We start from the raw sequence: 19,928 nt of genomic DNA, 5'->3' as shown, positions 1-19,928 counted from the left end.
AAATACCTAATTGTATAAATTATTATTATAACAGAAAAAAAAAATTAAATTCTGAAAAATTAAAATTTATTTAAGCGTTAAAGAAAATTTTAATTTTATGAAACAGAATTGCTACTTTTTTGAAGATATAAAGAAGGAAAAATTTTATTTTTAAATTACTCGAAAGAAATGCTTAACCAAGAAATGTCCACAAAAAACCATTTTTAAAACTTTCAAAAATAATCCAATGTAATTAAACAAAAAATTAAACTTTTCGAATTCTGATTTCTATGGAGTCTTTTGTATTTTTTTAAACATAATTAATAAACAGGTTTTTGAAAGAATATAATAATACTTTTTAAAATAAAATTAAAAAAAATAATATTTAAAATACACAATAAAATTTTTTTAATTATTTTTTTATTCACGTTACGGATTTTGAGGTCGATAAATCATAATATAATAGTATATAAAGTCAGAACTGCCGTCTTAAAAAACAATTACTTTTTTTAATCTTTCATATTAAAAAGATTTAGCTGAAAACCTATTTCTAGTCCGTCTGGGCATTCTACTGGACGGATTGAGCTGATTATTTATTTATTCTAATCGAAATTACCCACAGATATATCACGAAGCGTCATCGGACCCCAAATTTGTGTCTGCTTTGAGAAATCCTGAAAAATCCTCATTTATTCTTTAATTGAGGAACTTTCCGAGATTATTATTCATAGGAAAATCTCTTTGATCTCCATCGATGCTTGATGACAATCTACGGGGCATTCCGAGCAGAAATAAAAATCAGCCTGATCCGTCCAGCAGAACGTCAGGACAGACTGGAAACAGGTTTCGGATATGCATTTTACCAGTGGAGGAAAGGAAAGAAAAAACATGGTGATTCGGGGTGAGACGTGGTGTAAATTTAATAGATTTTTAGCCGATTTCTTTTATATTTATATATATATATATATATATATATATATATAAATATATAAAATAATGTCACTAAATTAAAAAAAAAAAATTAATTAACGTACATTCTCCAATGATTACAACAAAAATTGATAAATCAAGCAAAGAAACTTTAAAAAATAAAACGTATTTAAATAAAACTCCAAATAGATTAAAAAAAAAGTCTATAAAACAAAAAATAGATATTACAGTACAGTTACCAAACCGAAATACCTAAATACAGCGAATGTTTATCCTTAACAAGGGATGGAAAAATACATGAACTGTATAAGAAAGGAAAATTAAGAGAATGACATTGGGATCAAAAAAGAGGAGGATTACAGGCAAAGGAGTAATAAATAAATTTATTTGGAAATACAAAGCTAACAAACACAATCAGACAAAAATAGTAATGTTTTACGTAATTTGAAAGGAAAACTTTTAGAGGAAAAATTAAAAAGTTTAAGGATTTCCAGGCGGAAGAAAATAAAAAGACCAAGAAAACTTGGTTAGAATTAAGAGAGAAAAAAAACAATTTAGTAGAATAATGAAAGTTAAATACTGGAAAACGAGATCATAAAATTAATTCACGAGACTCGAAGGTGATCAAAATTGGCAACAGAAGAAGAAAATTGCAACGGTATAATCAATTTTCCATTTTAGGAAAAATTATCATATTAATTATTTTAAAAAAGATTAATAATAGAAAAATCTTGTTAAAATCTCTACATTTTTATTTAAACGATCAGATAATTCTTAGTAAAAGTCAAATTAAAAAAAAAAAACCTTTCGTATAATTGTACAATATAAATCGTTTTCAATTTTCATTAAAAAAACATTTAGTAAACAAATTTAATCACTATTTTCCCCAGTAATTAAAGAAATATATACGTAAATATATATTTTTACTACATTCTTATTACGCCGAATAAAAATACTAAGAACAAAGGTAATGACAAAAAAATTACCAAAAAAAAAAAAAATACTATGGTTATTTTTGTTTCCATGGTGTTTTATTTTGTTCCGCTTTGTTCACTATTTCTTTGTGTCTCTTTATTTTACTTTTTATTTATTTTTTAGTCCCCAGTAGTTTTACGAATTGTTGATGTGTTACGAAGCAGTAAAAACACAACAGCAGAAATCTACTACTGTTTTATTCTTTCGACACAACATTATCTTATTGCACATTGCATAGTTCATTACATCGAAATAATAAAAATAAAAAGCAACATTTCCATCGACCAACGGTGAAATAACCTTGAGGTACCAAGCAGTTTCTATATTATAATTTACGTAGTAGTAATAATAAAGTATCGTATTACTTTTAGTTCTCAGAAGACAATATTCATTATAAATTACAGAATAATATTTTGTGTATATATGCCCCACAAAGTGTTCTCTCTAAATATCCAGATGACTCATTTTAAAAAAAATTGGATAGTAGACAGGTAAAAATGTTACAACCACAATATCCAGGTATAAAAGACTATAAATATATCTATCATAAAGTAGCATCATTAAGATGGTAGCGGTTCTTGACCGAGAAACAAGGAATTCTTCATCCGCAAAATCAAAATCTCATGAGTCACACAACTCGAAAATGACTCATCTTACTATGTTTTAAAAAAGAAGAATTTTCTCAAATAATAAAGGATGAATAACAATCTCAACTAAGTGGAACGAATGTATGTGATATATATATATATATATATATATATAGCATCCCCGTCGCGGCTTCGCCCGCTCTAATGGTTACTTGCGTTTCCCGTCGCGGTCAAATTGTTTTTTTATTTTATGTTTTTAGTCAAGTAACCGGAGGCAGGTGCAACCAGTCGCATCGCACATACAATAATAGTGGCAGAGTTTGCATTGGTTGAGCCGCCACGCTGTACATCATCGCACCCCTTAAAAAAATCGAAATTAAAAAAAAAAACAAAATTAAAAAAAAATATATTTTTCTGAAGAGTATTTTCAAACACAAATCTAGTAAATATCTTGTTTAATACAGTCGGAAATGGAAAAAATCTGGAATGATTATTCAAAATTCCTTTACCTTTCTTTACACTTTTCAAGATTGAATTTCAGAAAATTTAGAAATTGGTTTGTAGATATTCACATGAAGATTACACATAACAAAAATCAAGTTGATATATTAATTTATTACCAAGAAATTAAAAAAAAATTCAGGTTTACATACAACAAAACTCAAGTTGATATCTTCATTTTTTCATTTGAAAAAAAAATATTCGGGGATCAAAAATGGCCAAAAATCCATTTAAAAAATTTAAACTCGAAATTTCTAAAAAATTAGAAATCAGTTTTTAGATATTCACATGAAGATTATACACACGAAAAGACAAGTTAATATCATTTTTTATCAAGAAATTAAAAAAAAAAAAAAATAGTAAATTTCATTGTTACTCAATTTTAACGTTTATATACTTATAAACTGGGAGAATATAAATACAGATCAATATTACAATTTCGTTGAAGTTCGAGTTTAGAATATCTTATCAGAGAATTCTTTCTGGTTCATAAAAGCTTTTTATCTGTTCCTACAAAATATTTATATAAATAATTATATTCAACAAAGATAAATTAGCATTTTAGTTTTTATCGCACGAAAGACATTGTAAATTTCCTTTTTAAATCTAAATTTTAAAAAAAGAAGTGACAACAAGCTGTAATAATTTCCTGGCATTAGTTATTTATGCTTGTATAGTGGATAAATAATGATCCAAGAAAATAAAACAAAAAGTGATATAAAAATTTATTTTTTAAAAACTTGATACTCCCCCACCCCGATATTGCCTTTAAAGTATTTTAATTTTGTTTTTTCGGGTAACGTTTACTATTACTACGCCTAGGAAGAAACAAAAAAACAATCGATAATAAAATAAATAAATAAATAAAAATATCGCTTTTTTAAATTTTTGGAGAAGGAGGATTTTTGTGGCATTTTTTTTAAATTGTAAAATAAGTCAGAAAGGATATACTGATTAATCTTAGTAAAAAGTGGGGTTATGTTTGCAAAAGTTTTAGAAATATATATTTTTTCTTTTCAAATTACTTAATTTTGCAGAAATAAAAAAAATAAAATAAAATTACATATATATATTATATAATATAATATATAAGTTTTTTTCTATATTTTATTTATATATATATATATAGAGTATACACATAAACTGTTAATTTTACATTTTGACAACTCAGTTGATTTTCAACACACTTCTATAGACACTACGTAAAATATCCTTTTTATTTTAAGTTTCCTATTGTACATATTTCGCTTTTATTACTGGAATCATACACTTTGAAATCACGATTGATTTTAAATGAGACTTTCACTCATTATTTCATTTTTACCGGACCAATCCAGCATCGGGTAAAAAAAGACTTGAAAAAAAGAATCCGCAATAAATTAATAACTAATTAATTTTCTTTCTATTAAAAGTCAAAAGTTTTACTTGCCTGGCATCATAGTTGTAGAGCTGAAAGAAGGAAAGTACGGTAATCAGTCAAAAAATGGGGTATGGGTTTTTTAAATTTCTGAACGTTTCATGGCCCACAAATACCAAAAAACAGAAAAAGTGGGAAGTAATGTTCGTACGTACGTATGTTTGTGAGCTGGCATGTTTGAAGTTTAATAAATTTTAATTAAATAAACCAAATCTGAAAAAAATGTTGTACCATGTATATGAGGCAATTTGTAGGCAAAATTTCGGGATCAATACCTCCAGGAAGTAGGGTAAATAGTTTTTTGGAGTCAACTTTCGCAAAATTTTGCAAACATAACCACACTTTATACTAAATTGAGTGCTTGCTTATCTTACCATTTAAAAAACTGACCCAAGATTCCCCTTTCATCAAAAAATCAAAAAAAGTTATATTCTTATTTATTGCGTATTTTATAACCAAATGTCTTTTTAGGCATAATATTAGAGCAAGTTACCAAAAAACTTTTTAAAATACTATGAAGTCAATATTGGAGTTCGGGAGTTGAACAAAGTTTAAAAATATAGATTTAAAAAATTGTTTAAAATATTTTTTGGATTATTTTAATGTATCATTATTTTTCCACTACATAAGTATTAAGTATAAATAACCAATACCAGGAAAGTATTACAGCTTTATTGTAAGCTTTTTTTTATTTAGATTTTCAAAGGTAATTTAAAACTTATTTCGTGGGATAAAAATGGAAATGCTACTTTGTTAGATGAAATTATTTTTATAAATATTTTGTATGAAACGTTAAAAAAAACCTTTTATGAATGAGAAAAATTCTCAGATGTTAAGACATTCTGAACTTGAACTTTAACGAAATGAATAACTTAAAATTAAACGAAATTCTAATATTGATCACTACCTAGAATCTCCTTTCCCTCCGGTATAAAAACCTTTGACTTTTAATAGAAAGAAAATTAATTACTTATTAATTTATTGCGGATTCTTTTTTTCTAGTCTTTTTTACCCGATTTATAAACCCCCTGAACTACAATAAAAAAAACAATCAAATTTTGTTTCTATGAGAGTAATAATTATCATTATAAAGACGAACACAATGATGAACCTAAAGAAGGTATCAGGTTATTGCCACCCCAAAATCAAATAAAAATATATTAAAAAAAATCTGCTCTGGATCCACATGACTTCATTGTACGTATATTAAATTTCAGACATATTTTTTTTTTTAGATTAAAAGTATATAAAATTTTATTTCATTAATAACTTCTGATATTTTTTCATATATATTTAATATTATTGAATTATTAGTTATTGTAAAAATGGTTTTTGTAAAATTAGAAAAAAAAGTTAAAAAAAAGGAGATGAAGTCTGATTTGAATCGACGTGCCTTGTAAGATCCAAATATTTCATTAATTAAACTTTTATTTGGCTATAACACTGGAACCAATCAAAATTACCACTTATGATGTATCGTTAAAACGCTCTCAATGCAGTTAAGAAAAATCCCAAAATCCAAATAATTTTGGGCTAGTTTGGACACTTTTGGTACAATCGATTGCAATCAAAAGAGGAGCTGTACAACTAGATGTTACAACAGTTTTAAATCCAAAATTTCACCATTCTATGGCTAATATTTTTTGAGTTATGCGAAATACCTACGTACATACAGAAGTCACGCCGAAACTAGTCAAAATGATTTCAGGGATGGTCAAAATGGATATTTCCGTTGAAATCTGAAAACCCAAATTTTTCGCGAATACAATTACTTCGTACAAGGAAGTAATAAACAACTCATTTATTTTAGATAACAACAAAATAGTTTAATTTTTCCATGTTGACAATAAGATTAATTTGAATTGCAAAATAAAGAGCTAAAACAAAATCTAAAAAAAAAATATCAATTTTATTTAATTAAATTATTTGTTCGTTTTATAATAATTATACGTCGAAACATAAAACAAATAAATTAACCTTTCTTGTTTGAAAATAATAATTGTTCAATTAAAATGCTCGTATAATTATAAGACAGTACTCTTAAAATCCATAGCGAATTACGGACACTAAATTATTAATATTAAAACAATCTTACACTAAAATCACAAATAATCGTACATTTTACTGATAGAAAATTGTTTTTTGAAATATGAATGGGTAAATTAATTCGATGTAGACAGCTAGAGTTTTTTAAGCAAGATCACAATTTCCAGAAATGTCTGAAATATTAATGATAAAAATTTAATGAATTGTATAAAAGGATTTTATTTTTTAATTTGTTAAAATTGATCAATGCTAAAAACTTCTAAAATTAAGCCACCTTAAATTTCACAGTTGCGTAGATTTTTCAAAGAGATAACTTAAAAAAAATAATGTATGGATAGAACATAAATTTAGAATTATTATTTAAGTAGCGCAAGAGTTACCACACAAAACGAAAAAAATGTTTTTTTTTCTTCAAAACAGACTATACGTGGTTTAAATTCCTCGTCTAGTATCATATTGAGAAACGACTGAAAGAACTATAAAGGCAGAACTAATTTTTCATTTGAATTCTAATTTACCTACATACAACTTAAGAAGTACAACATACAAACTGTATGCTAAGAATGCATAAGCTTAACGTGATTTGTACACAAAGTCGCTTACAGTATATGCATGCATAAATTCTAAGCAAGTAGGCCATACAACTATGCTTTAGTAACTCAAATGGAAAACAATATAAAAGAACTTATGTTGTTATTTCTACAAGTCGATAGTAATTATAGTACATAATATTAGTCGCTCTAATCGATCACGAGATGAATTCAGTTAATTTAAAGCAATTAAATTAAGAATATATTAATTAACAGCTGAAAGATGTTATCTGAATAAAAATTGGGCGATCACGAACTTTTTTTTTTGTTTTAACCTCCAGGTCCACCGTTAGGTATTGCTTCAGAGGATGAGAAGAATGATTTGTAGCGTGTGTGAAACCCCTGACCGGGTTTGGAACCCGGGACCTCCAGATGAAAGACCAAGACGCTACCACGCACCACGGCGGCCGGCAGGCGTTCATGAAATGCGCACTCGCTTTACCCCCTATTACTTCCTATTGAGCGCAAATGTAGAGAACAACACGAATGGCATAGCAGCCTATTACTATCATTAATCCGTTATTACCTGAAAATGTTTATTTCTTCGTTTTCATACATATCGGAAAATGCAGTGCTTCCATCAACGATACAGCCCAGTTTCATTTCATAGATAGTTAAAAAAGAATAACTAAGTGTTTGGAGTCATTTACAACTTAATGGTAGGTTTTACAAATCCCATTCATCTTTAAATAATTTTGTAAATTTCTTTTAGAATTCTAAAAAGATACTTATAACAAATTTAAGAGAAGTCTAAACAAACTGTTACAATTAAGGATCCTATAACCCATTCGTTCTCAAAGTGTGCGATAACGTCCCCATGTAGACGCTGGAGGCCTTCAGGGGGAGCGGTGAAGGCCCACAAAACATTGGGACGTTCAGGCCCTCTAGGAAGCGATGGCTGATTAAAAAAAAATAATAATAAAGGCAAAAATTATGTTTTCCTGATATTCCAAACTAAAATGTAAGTTTCAACTCAGAAATAGAATATGCCACGTTTAAAAACAATAATTGCTGTTTTTAATAGCAATTAAAAAACACAGCAATTGCAGTTATTATTTTTAACACATGGTAAGCTTAAACATTTTGGAAGTGTTAGAAAATTTTTGATTCTCAATATGGGCGATGGGCGAACAATTTTAAGAATCAATGCTATACCAGAAGTCGAAATGACTATTTAAAGAACAAAATAAGTAAATATTGTGAAACTGGAAGACTACATTATGTAACATTTTTGGGGTATTTTAATAAATAATTATTTTAAAGGTACGGATTGAATCTTTTAAGTAATACTGTATCATTTGTATTCTTATAATTTAATATTAAAGAAATTTGCTTTCACTTTTTTAATTAGTATTTTCGTGTATCTACCGTTTTTTCCCTGTTTAGCCTCTGGGATCACCGTCAGATGTTACATCAGAGGATGAATGACGGTGGTATGTACAAGTGTAAATGAACTGTAGTCTTGTACAGTCTCAGTTCGACCATACCTGAGATGTGTGGTTAATTGAAACCCAACCACCAAAGAACACCGCTATCCACGATCTAGTATTCAAATCCGTGTAAAAATAACTGACTTTACAGGACTTGAACGCTGGAACTCTCGACTTCCAAATCAGCTGATTTGGGAAGACGCGTTCACTACTACACCAACCCGGTGGGTTACTATTATCTACCCTCCATTATCTCTATTTTTCCTGTTTAGCCTCCGGTAACTACCGTTTTAGATAATACTTCAGAGGATGAATGAGAATGTTATGTATAGTGTGAATGAAGTGTAGTCTTGAACATTCTCAGTTCGGCCATACCTGAGATGTGTGGTTAATTGAAACCCAACCAAACTACCCAACTCAGTTAAACGTTACGCCTGTTATAAAATGTCGTAATCTGTTATGAAGTGCCCTGTTCAGATAATGATTTTTATACTAAAATAATTGGTGCGCAATACGAGGCCGATGTAAAAATTAAGTCATAAGAGTTCCTTTCTTACGATATTTTAGAATTACGCCGATCTATAGCATAACTTAAAGTTTCTTTACACTTCAACTTATAACATTAAGATAGTAAAATTCATTTATTTAGCGTTATATTCTACCCTTCCTAGTATTGTCACTCTTAACATTCGTAGCTGACACGTTTCTGAGCACCTCAATTCTCAAAAACTACTCTTAGTACTGAATATTCCTGAGTTGGGATCGTTGAATAAATAACGATGTTAAGCTCCTCCTGCTCCCTATTTCTGTTAGGCCCTCTTCTGCTTTGTTCCTACGGGTGTAATAGTTATACAATTTCTTGAAATTAATCCTTCTGATTTTACAGTTTTTATTTTACAATTTCTTTTCAAGAAATTGTATGACTAACCACTTAATTATTATTATTTTATTATAATGTTTATGGAAAAAATACTAAAATAATTTTATTTAAAAAAAACACAACTTATAATTCTCTACCAGTTCGTTAAAATTATTCTTTAATTGAAAAGTTCAGTTTTTTTTTTAAATAAGAGAAGCCATTTTAATTTTTTATGTTTATGAAAGTCTATTTCTGTATTTTCAAAGTTTAAATGAAACATAACCCTAAGTTAACATATTAACAAACATACGACTTAAAAGTTACAAAATTTTGTAATTTTACTTCTACATTTTCAATATAGCAGGATTTTAAATGAAATTTTAAGCTACTGATAACACTAAATAATCTTTCTTGAAGTGGCATACATTCCTTTTTTTAAAAGTCAGTCATAAGTTTTTCTAAGTACATGTTGTTATACGGAAAACTAAATTTCATTATAATAATGAGTTTTAATTTTATTTTATAAACTACAACCGATTTTTTATATGCAGACGTAAGAATTATTTCAGAATTTATTTCTTAATACTTGTGCGTATAAGAACAATATTTTTTTCGATTGCTTTTGTAAAAGAAGTGAAGTAAAATATAATGCAAGATTTGATCGTTCTTCAATATTAACGGTCGAAGTGGATGATTAAATTAAAAAAAAAAATATATATATATATTGATTGCTAGAATCTCCTGTTATATCATTATATAAACGATCTTCTCAAATTAGATTTTCTGAAAAAGACAACCTTCTGAGCAAAACTGGCTTAATTCAGACGTTAAAAAATAAGTGTTGTTTTAAAACTCACAAGAATTAAAGGTAAACGGATTAATTATTATTAACGGTTTTAATTATACATTATAAGTACGGATAAGAAATCAAATAATGTTTGTTTAAGAGGTAAAATACACTTCCATCTAAGTCACTAAATTAAGGCACAACAAACTTCGAGCAGTAAACCTTCACGTACATTTCATACATCTTCTTTATGTAACGTAAAAGAGGATGTTTTTAAAGGAAAATTATTGGTAGATTTTTTTTAACTGTATTATAAATAAACTTATTTAAAAGGACCTAATTAAATGGATTTTTTTAGAACCTGATGATACTAAACTGAGTGATTTAGAACAAACAGTAACCTAAAAACGTGAATTCTTTTATTCCCATTTAATTTTGAAAAGGGTATGGCCTTTCAGGGATCTCCAGGAATTATCATCAGATTTATTTCTACAAGAATCCTTAAAAAATATGATATATAATAATAATTATCATACCCCTAAAAAAATGAAAACCACTATAAAAAATTAAACTGAAAAAAATAACAAGAGGTTTTAACTATGAAAAATTATCCAGAAAAGGATTCTTTTTTTCTGTTTAGCCTCCGGAGCCATCGTAAAGTATTACTACAGATGATGATATGTATGAGTGTAAATGAAGTGTAGTCTTGTGCAGTCTCAAGGTCGACCATTCCTGAGATGTGTAGTTAATTGAAACCCAACCACCAAAGAACACTGGAACCAAACGATGTGTGGTTCTGGAGGCTAAATAGAAAACGAAATAGAAGGTATCAACGATCTAGAATTCAAATCCGTATAAAAATAACTAACTTTGCTAGGATTTGAACCTTAGAACTCTCGACTTCAAAATAGCTGATTTGCGATGACTAGTTCACGACTAGACCAACCCGATTGGTTTGGCCCTTCCACAAAAAGAATTAAATAGTGAAAAATATCAAGCGGTAAATGGTGGATATTTTCATTAATTGTTATAAAATTCTGCTACAAAAAAATAATAACATTAGAGTAGATAACTGCTAATTTATAATATAATTGTATTTGCTACTTTTTTTATTACGTGACTTTTGGACCACCAGTACTATTCAGAAGACTTTAAACTTTTTTTTTTTTTTTTTTTTTTTTTTTTTTATATTTTTATAAGACTTTAAACCTTCAACAACCTAACCTAACGCATTAATAGTGTATGCAAAAAATGCATCAATCAATACGATTTTTACTTTTAAATCCAGGAATTAAGATAAATTTTTAACAGTAATAAATAATGATTTCAAGTTTATTTTAATACCAAGAGAACCAGTGAGGTAAGCTACTGATCACGATTTACAATTTGCGGTTATGTTTCATCTTAACTATAAAAAAAAAGGTAATGATTTCCTAAACTCTTATTGGTTGATCAGGTATTAGTCTTGACATTTCAGAAATTTCAATACATTTTTAACATATATCGAATACATGTTAAAAATTATATCTAATCACCTTAGATAAAATCGAAGTAAAGATAGTATAATCTGAGTAAGAAATGAAATGAAGATAATACATTCAATGGAAGATAAACGTTGACCTTTACCGATTACGTGGAATCATTTAACTTATTTAAAAGTTTATCTTACATGATAAAAATCTCATTTTAAGAAATAGATTAAAGCATGAAGGATATGATTACCATTTCACGAATCGTATCTTAAGAAAAAATGTATAATTAATTACGGAAAATTATTAAAAAAGAAACTGATACTTTTTTATACATTGTATAGATCTTTACGCAATAATAATTATTTTAATACGACTTAATGTCAGTTAAAGGAAAAGAGAATAAATTTATATAACTGATAATGTAGGCTAACCATGTCTAGACTAAATTATAGACAATAATAAATTTAGACATTATAGTTAAATAAACGATTTCAGCCAATTGGCTGAAATTTATTTAGAATTACCATTAAAAAAGCTACAACCAATCCTTTAAAATATATTTAGTAAACCGAAACCAATCAGTTTTTTTATTTTTCAACAGATGTTGAACCAAGAATGAGTTCTTTAAAATTCTATTGGTTGACCGGAACCACCTATATTCCGACAGGATTTCTTTCTTATCTATATTATACTTATAAATATAAACCGGAAAAATTTCGCAGTAATAATGGACCAACTAGTATTTTTCTTAACTCAAGAATTTTTTTCATTTTAGATGTATTTTGCAAAACTAAAAATATAAAAAACTATTTTAGTTTTTATTTATTATTTATAAGAAAATAATATTTTAATTACGACTCACTGTTAATTTTACATATGATCGATGATAATGCATATAAAGCGTATCACAAAGTTCTCCCGGGACTTTCATAACCAGTTCTACTCATGAAAATAATGGAAAAATTTCATATAAACTTATGTCCTATAAAATTTTTCGTTTGATTTACGGTTAGTGAAACATTTTCCTCCGATTTCAGCTAGCCCGGTTAAATGAGGTCGTACTGAAATTTTTAGGACGTCTATAAAGAAGCAAAATTAATGATGTCTTATGGGTTTAATCTGAAAAATCGAATAAAATAGGTCCCAGACCCGTATCTGCAGTATTTATTTGGAAAATCTGGGGTTAGAACCAATAAAATGGGGTAAAAAAACCCTGTTTTTTATGTTTGACGTATAACAACTTTGTTAAATGGGGGTAAAAAACGCTAAAAACCTAACGAAAACTTGTAGAGAATTTGATTTTGAACAAAATAGCGTAAGATAAGTTGAATAAAACGAAGAAAAGTTAGAAAAATTTGAATTTTATTTAAAAACAGTATCTTACTCTATTTGTCAGAAAAGTAATTTTGCTAAAGACAGCACAGTTCACAGTACACGATATATTTAATGTACCTTATAAAATGATTTAAATAATAATACAGTACAGTGCATTGTTGATCAGTTGTTATTTTACTTCCATCTTTGAAATAATAATTTTTCAAATAATTTATGGTATTTGTCATTAATAAAAAATTATTATCTAAGTAATTTTTATTTTACAACTGTTATGTAATTTCCAGTTTTTAAATATTTTTTAACAGTAAATTTTGTTTTTACAAATTTTTCACACCAAAAAAAAAGTTTGATTTTTGTTTACATTAAATCAGTACTTTTTACCACAAATGTAGTGATGTACTGTTTCTATATAAAATTCCATTTTTTCTAACTTTTCTTAGTTTTATTCAATTTGTCTTGTACCATTTTATTGAGAATAAAATTCTCTACAATATTTGTTTTATGTGTTTATTACCCTTTTAACAAAGTTACTGTACAGTCACCGGCAAGTAATGGCGAACTTGGAGTGGCAACGATTACTATCCAACGTATGCATCATGTTTATGTTAGTAAGAGATGACTAATCATGGTGTGCCAATGTTTCAGAGAACAATAGCATAGCAGTGATCATTCAAGCTCGCCGTTACGTGGCGGCTGCTGTATATCAAACTGGGTTTTTTACTCCAATTTCTTTTTAAAAAAATACTGTTATGGTTCTGGGAGCTATTTTATTCGACTTTTCAGGTCAAAAACCATAAGAAATCGTTAATTCTGTCTCTTATTTAACGTCCGAAAAATCCTACTTCGACATCATTTCAACCGGGGTAGCTGAAATCCGAGCGAAATATTTCATTAGCTGTAACTCGCAAACGAAGCATTTTAGGACGTAAGTTTGTATGATTATTTTCCATTATTTTACGAGTAGAATAGGTTATGAAAGTCCCGAGAGAATTTCGTGATATACTCTGTATATATATATATATATATATATATATATATATAATTTGCTCATGACTGGCGATTGTCAGAAATTGTTACTCGTATTACAATAAGAATAATAATAATAAATTGTATTTGCCAAACGAATATCAACTGTCTTTTTTAAAAAGATTTAACTAATTTTTAGAAATATACTATTATATGAAGAATAAAGATATAACCAAAGAATTAAATAAAAATTAAAACCTGTATTCTTTTATTTTTTATTTTTTTTGGAATTTACGAATTGTTTATATTTATTCGAAAAACTCCCATTATAGTGAAATCAGTATATACATTCTCTTTTCTAAATAAAGAAATTTAACAATCGTCGCTCTTCATTATTTATTCCAGTCTTTCTTTTTGCTGTAATAAGTATAAAGCAACTAAGATACAAGCGACACCAATTTAAATTGTTTTCTCTGTAAGTGAAGATGTTCAATATGTAATCAATCAGTGTGGAGAATAAAGATAAATGTCATTTAAAAGATTAAACATAATTTTAATTGTTATGGGTCTGAAAAAAGCTAATATACCACAAAGTATTCGGCTAGATCAAAATAATTAACGGTAGATTACTTCACTCTTCATCGTGTAAGTAAGTTTCGAATAGAAAATGGATGTTCGAAATTCTTGAAAATGGCTGTAATATGTTTTGGGTATAATCCGTTTTTTAAATCTGGGAAATTGTTTAGTTATGACATTAATGTAAATAAACTTTCATCGGAAAAAGCAATTTTTTCAATTTTTTTACGTGTGTTCTCTTCCTTTAAAATATTCATTATTATTTACAAAGTTATATTTAGTAAAATAAATTTCACGGTCAAAATTAAAAAATAAAGTCTTTGGAAACACTTTTTGAAATGTTGACGAGGTAGTATATCTAATCAAATTCATCAAGTTTTAATTTATATATAAAACAAACATCCACTAATTGAAAACAGCAGTATAAAATATTTAAATACTTGCGAGCGCGTGCATTAAATAGTAAGATATAAGTGGATGCTAACATTGCATCTTAAAATAAACACATCTATATCAGTCTTTAGCTTTCTATCGTTTCGCTGGTTTGGTTTTGGTTGAATGCACGCGTTTTAAAGAAAGAATTAATTATAGCAGAGCTGAGTTCGCTTCCACGCCGAATGTTGTTGTAACCGAACGAGACGTAATAATGAGTGAATCCGTTAGTTTATAGTTTGGTTTGTTTTCAGTAGGCCTATATCATCTGTTCTGGACACGATAACTCTTGTTTAAGATGCTGCAGTCTATTCTACTCGATGCTATGGTACGTTTTCAAAGAACACAGGCTACTAATACCGTTCTAATATAATCCAGTGGAACTGTTAAGCACAAAATCATTCTTTCCAATAGTTAAAAGCATTTAAAATGTACTCTTATAGCAAGTTTGTTAATTTTAATTTTATTATGTAAAATAAAAATAAAACAAAAAATACAGCTTATACTAACCGAAATCGTTTGTATGTTTATCTTAAAATTAACAGATACTTAAAAAAAATAATAAAATGTTTAGTTATAAACCAATATCCAAAAATAAATAAAACAAACATAAAATACGCATCTTTTAAATGTAGATAAAGTATGCAAAACCAGAACATAAATTTTTGTTTTTTAAACGCATTAAAAATACTCACGGTAAATAAATAGAAATGAAAAGAAAATTTATTATAATACTTTTTTAACCTGTTTTAATTTTAACAGTAGTTTTAAATACTGTATTTACATCACGGTTTTATTTTTTTAAATTTAAATAATTATAGCCATCTCTGTTTTAAAACAATCATTAATGCATTAATTTTAATCAATTAAGAGAGATAAAGATCAAACATAAAAACTAACCTAACCTAAACATAAACTTTTACATAAAAACGAAAGATATTACTTAAAGAAAGTATTTCCTTCCTAAAGTATTTCCTATTACTTAAACAAAGTAATAGGAAAGTCTTAGAAGTTATCTATGAAACACAGTTTTATAGTGTAAAAACCTAACATTATAAAAAAATTTAAGAAACATTATGGGAGAAACCGAAAAAGAAACAAGAAATAATTTTTCATTATTGGGTAATTCCAATGCAAGTCATAAAATCTTTTTTTTTCTTTTGCGAACTTCTTTTTTTTAACAATCCAATATTATGCACAGTGGTGGCTGAAAGCTAAAATTAGTAGCAGTGCTGCTCCAGAAGCTTTTTTCTGGGCCTTTTCAAGGTCATGGTTAAAGTTCTCTGTAAAATAAAAGAACCGAAAAAAAACGAATCAAATAGAATAGCTGGAAGCTAGATAATAATCTAATTCTACACATTCAAGAATATGGTACACGGTTTTTAATCACGGGTTTAAAAACTATATTCGGCTTAACCGAATAAATAATAAAATGTCAATACAGATAATATTATTTAGTATTATTAAATAACTTAATAAAATGTCCGCTTAAAAACACTATAGTCCAATGGCGCTTAATTTAAATTTCTATGTATACAGAAACAAATACATAATTAGTTTTTACTAATTACCTTCTCTTTCGCCCTTCCAGCGTGTTTCTGGACAGATTTGGCAGTCAAAGAGTCCTTGCTATCCGCCATCTTATGATTACTACTGAAAAAACAACTAAACCGCTTTCATATCTTCCACCGACTAAACTAGAAAAGGGAACGAACAAGGAACGTTCAATACACACGCGGAGTTAAAATAAACCACCTTCCACGCCAGGGTCGGCACTACGGGAGCGACAGTTCTCTCTGTCCCTCGCAGTCTCGCATGCAGCTTCCTATGTGCACAGTTCCATACAAAGATTTTTGTATCTTTCTCATAAACTGGAGGATGGCTACTGACATTAAACTTAAGGATTATATACTGTAAAAGTATAAAAAAATAGTTAAAGAAAAAAGGACTCATATTAAATGTTATCGATAATATCAAATGGAAATAGGGGGTGCTACGGTTTCACATGCCTATATGCGAGCCGTCACTGATTACATAGAACAGTGAGAAGGGGAGGGGGAAGGGACATGAATCATCAAGAAGAAGGAAGAAAAATGTGACTATGGATGAAAATGATAATGAAAACAGTGATAAATAATGACCTTTTTTATAAAATAAAATAGAAAAGGAAAGATATATAATATAATTAGTAACAACAAAAATCGTTTTAAGGTTTGTAATTATACTAAGGAGAAATTGTAAATGAAGGGTGATTTAAAGAAAGGTGAAACAGAAAAAAGAGGAAGAATAGAAGAGTTGGTTGATATATTACAAAAAATAAAATTTTGAAAGATGGAGAATAGAAAAAATTTAAGAACTAACCGTCAAATTTCTTAGGATAATATACAAAAAAAGACGATATGGTTTCATACCTTCAAAATTAATACATTGCAAGGTAGATATGCACTAGATAATTCATATATTTGACAATAACATGTTCATAGATTGTAGTATAAAGAAAAGAAAAAAAGATTTTAGGTTTGATATTAGTTCTAGATAATGCAGAAATTAAAAAAATTCGTAATCACATACATCGATGGCTTTCTAATTTTGAAATGTTCAAAAGAATTTCGTAAAATCTTCTTTTTTTTACGGAATTCCGTAAACGGAATTTTTTTATAAAAATTTAGAAATGCTTAAATTTAAATTTTTATTATTTATTAATGAAAAGCTAAAACGTATCCTTGTATTGTGTGTTACAAACAATGTTCTACCAAATTTAAAATAAAGTGTGCAGAGTGACATTTTAAAAGTGCATACTAAGATACTAAGTGCTCACAATATTTTCAGTCTTTTACTGCCAAAATTTTTTTTTTTTTTTTTATGGATTATAAATAGAAAAATAGTTATGTTTATTTTAGTTTTATTTATTAATTACCGGCGGGCTGGTTTAGTGGTAAAATTCGACGTCGTAAATAGCTGATTTCGAAGTCGATAGTTCTCGAGTTGGAAACCTATTAAAAGAAATTGCCTTTACTCGGATTTGGACACTAGATCGCGGATCCCGGTGTTCTTTGGTGGGTGGGTTTCAATTAACCAAATGTCTCAGGTATGGTCGGCCTGAGTCTGTACAAATCTACACCTCACTCACAAGGAACGCGGCTGCCTATGGGCCCCGAATTCAATAAGCTTGGATGAAATGTCTGGAGATTTCCGAATATTCGTACTAGAATAATAATAATAATAATAATTTATTAATTAGGTTCGTAGTAGTTATTACATAGCCTATCTCAAAATATTTTGTATCTTTCACATATCTTTTTTTTTTTTGTATATTTTTGATGCGCAGCAGTATTTTTCCAATTTTATAAAAAAAACTAGCTCTACCCGCCACACTTCGCTGTGGCACATTGTGGTTTCATGGATGAGAAATGAGAAACAAAACAAAGCATACGTTTCATAGAAGATTAATTTTGCAATACTTGTGGATATACAATATTTTTTGTTTTTCCACTGTCTGCGTAGATATAAAGGCTATCTGGTTTGCCGACTCGAGAACACGCAATATACAGTTGCCCATGTAAGAAGCAATCCGCATCTAAATCTAAACCACACGATTCTAAAGATTGACCTTGAGCTTTATTGATTGTGATTGCAAATGCCAATCGAATTGGGAATTGCAATCTTTTAAATTAAAATGGTGTATCGGTCGGGATTATGGGTATTCGAGGAATGAGGACCTTCACCTTTGAAAGGCCCCGTTAAAATCGTTGCTTCCACTACGTTATTCATCAATTTCTTAACTGCAAGTCGCGTGCCGTTGCAGAGTTTTGACTGATTAATATTCCGCAACAGGATAATTGTCATTTTTTGATCGAACTGTTGCTAGAATCAATCTAATGAGGAATGTTTTCCCAGTTCCTCTTGGCGCATCCAAGAAGAAGGTCCCCCCAATTCCGTCATTTATCATTTGCATTATGCGATCATAATTGCCTTTCTGTTCACGCGTTAATTTGGGAATGTTTAATTGGACGTATGACTGAAGATCACCAATGTTGTAACTCTGTTCACGGCGTAAATCCACATCAAATGAAGCAATCACAGCTCGGGTGGGTGCTGGCATTCCCAATTGACTAAGAACTTTATTTGCAATAGCTAAGCACTTGTCTTCAATATTTATCAACGCTTCGTTGTAAATGCCTTCTGTAAATTCCATAGTCATATTGGTATTTTCTAGGCGTACTCTATGCAAAATATCCTCAGCCATATGCGATCGATATCTTTCCCATAACTCTGTGGGAGATGAAGGGAAGCAAGCGGTCAATATAATTGCGAATAATGCGCGAATTTGGTTTGGATGTGCAGTGTTGCACGTCATTAATACATATATCCACTGTTGTTCGTTTTCTAATAAATTCAGAGCTTGGTGAAAGGCGCAGCTCAATCACGACACGATCACACAAAAGTACCTTGATTAAAGTGAATATTTAGTTCAGATTGTATAATAATCTGAATCATATGCAAGTGGATACGTTTTTTTTTTTTTTTTGTTAATAAACAATGTAATTGGGAACAGGTATTGTTTCACATGTGACTGCGGTTGTCGTTATCTAGTATGGCGAGTGTTCCCCTCGCTTCCCGTAGAAGGCGCGGTCACTGGTACATAGCTGACCGTTAAAAAACTGTTTTCTCGCGGGTTATGTGACTGATACGAAAAATAGATAAAAACAATCTTTGATGCGGGTTACATATCATGCTAAAATTTGAGCTCAATCGGTGCAGAACATTTTGAGTTTTTGAAGCGTACACAAACAAACTTAACATTTTTATATATAAAGATCTGTGGGCTGAGAAAAAATCCCTTAAGTCGTGCGAAAAAACACATCATTTTAAAAGCTTACAAAAGAAGAGTAATGCTTACAAATTACAGAATAATCAGACGGCGTTGATTTCAGATGTTAATAAACTGCTAACGTAAGTAGAAGTTTGTGCTGCTTCAGTGTACAACGTGATTCTCGAGTATGAATCTACTACTGAATTACGGTCTCCAAAGAAAACAAAACACCG

At 28.8% G+C, this 19,928-nt stretch overlaps 1 protein-coding gene across 1 annotated transcript in view; it reads right to left on the bottom strand.

Moving 5' to 3' along the window:
* The window catches only part of LOC142330421 (uncharacterized), a 254,097-nt gene that overhangs the window by 181,726 nt on the left and 52,443 nt on the right, over positions 1–19,928 (bottom strand). The gene's annotated exons all lie outside the window — the stretch shown is intronic.

The sequence above is a fragment of the Lycorma delicatula genome, chromosome 9 (assembly GCF_047948215.1).
Source record: "Lycorma delicatula isolate Av1 chromosome 9, ASM4794821v1, whole genome shotgun sequence".
Lineage (NCBI taxonomy): Eukaryota > Metazoa > Arthropoda > Insecta > Hemiptera > Fulgoridae > Lycorma > Lycorma delicatula.
Note: the sequence above shows the minus strand (reverse complement) of the source record. Positions and strands in the feature narration are given on the sequence as shown.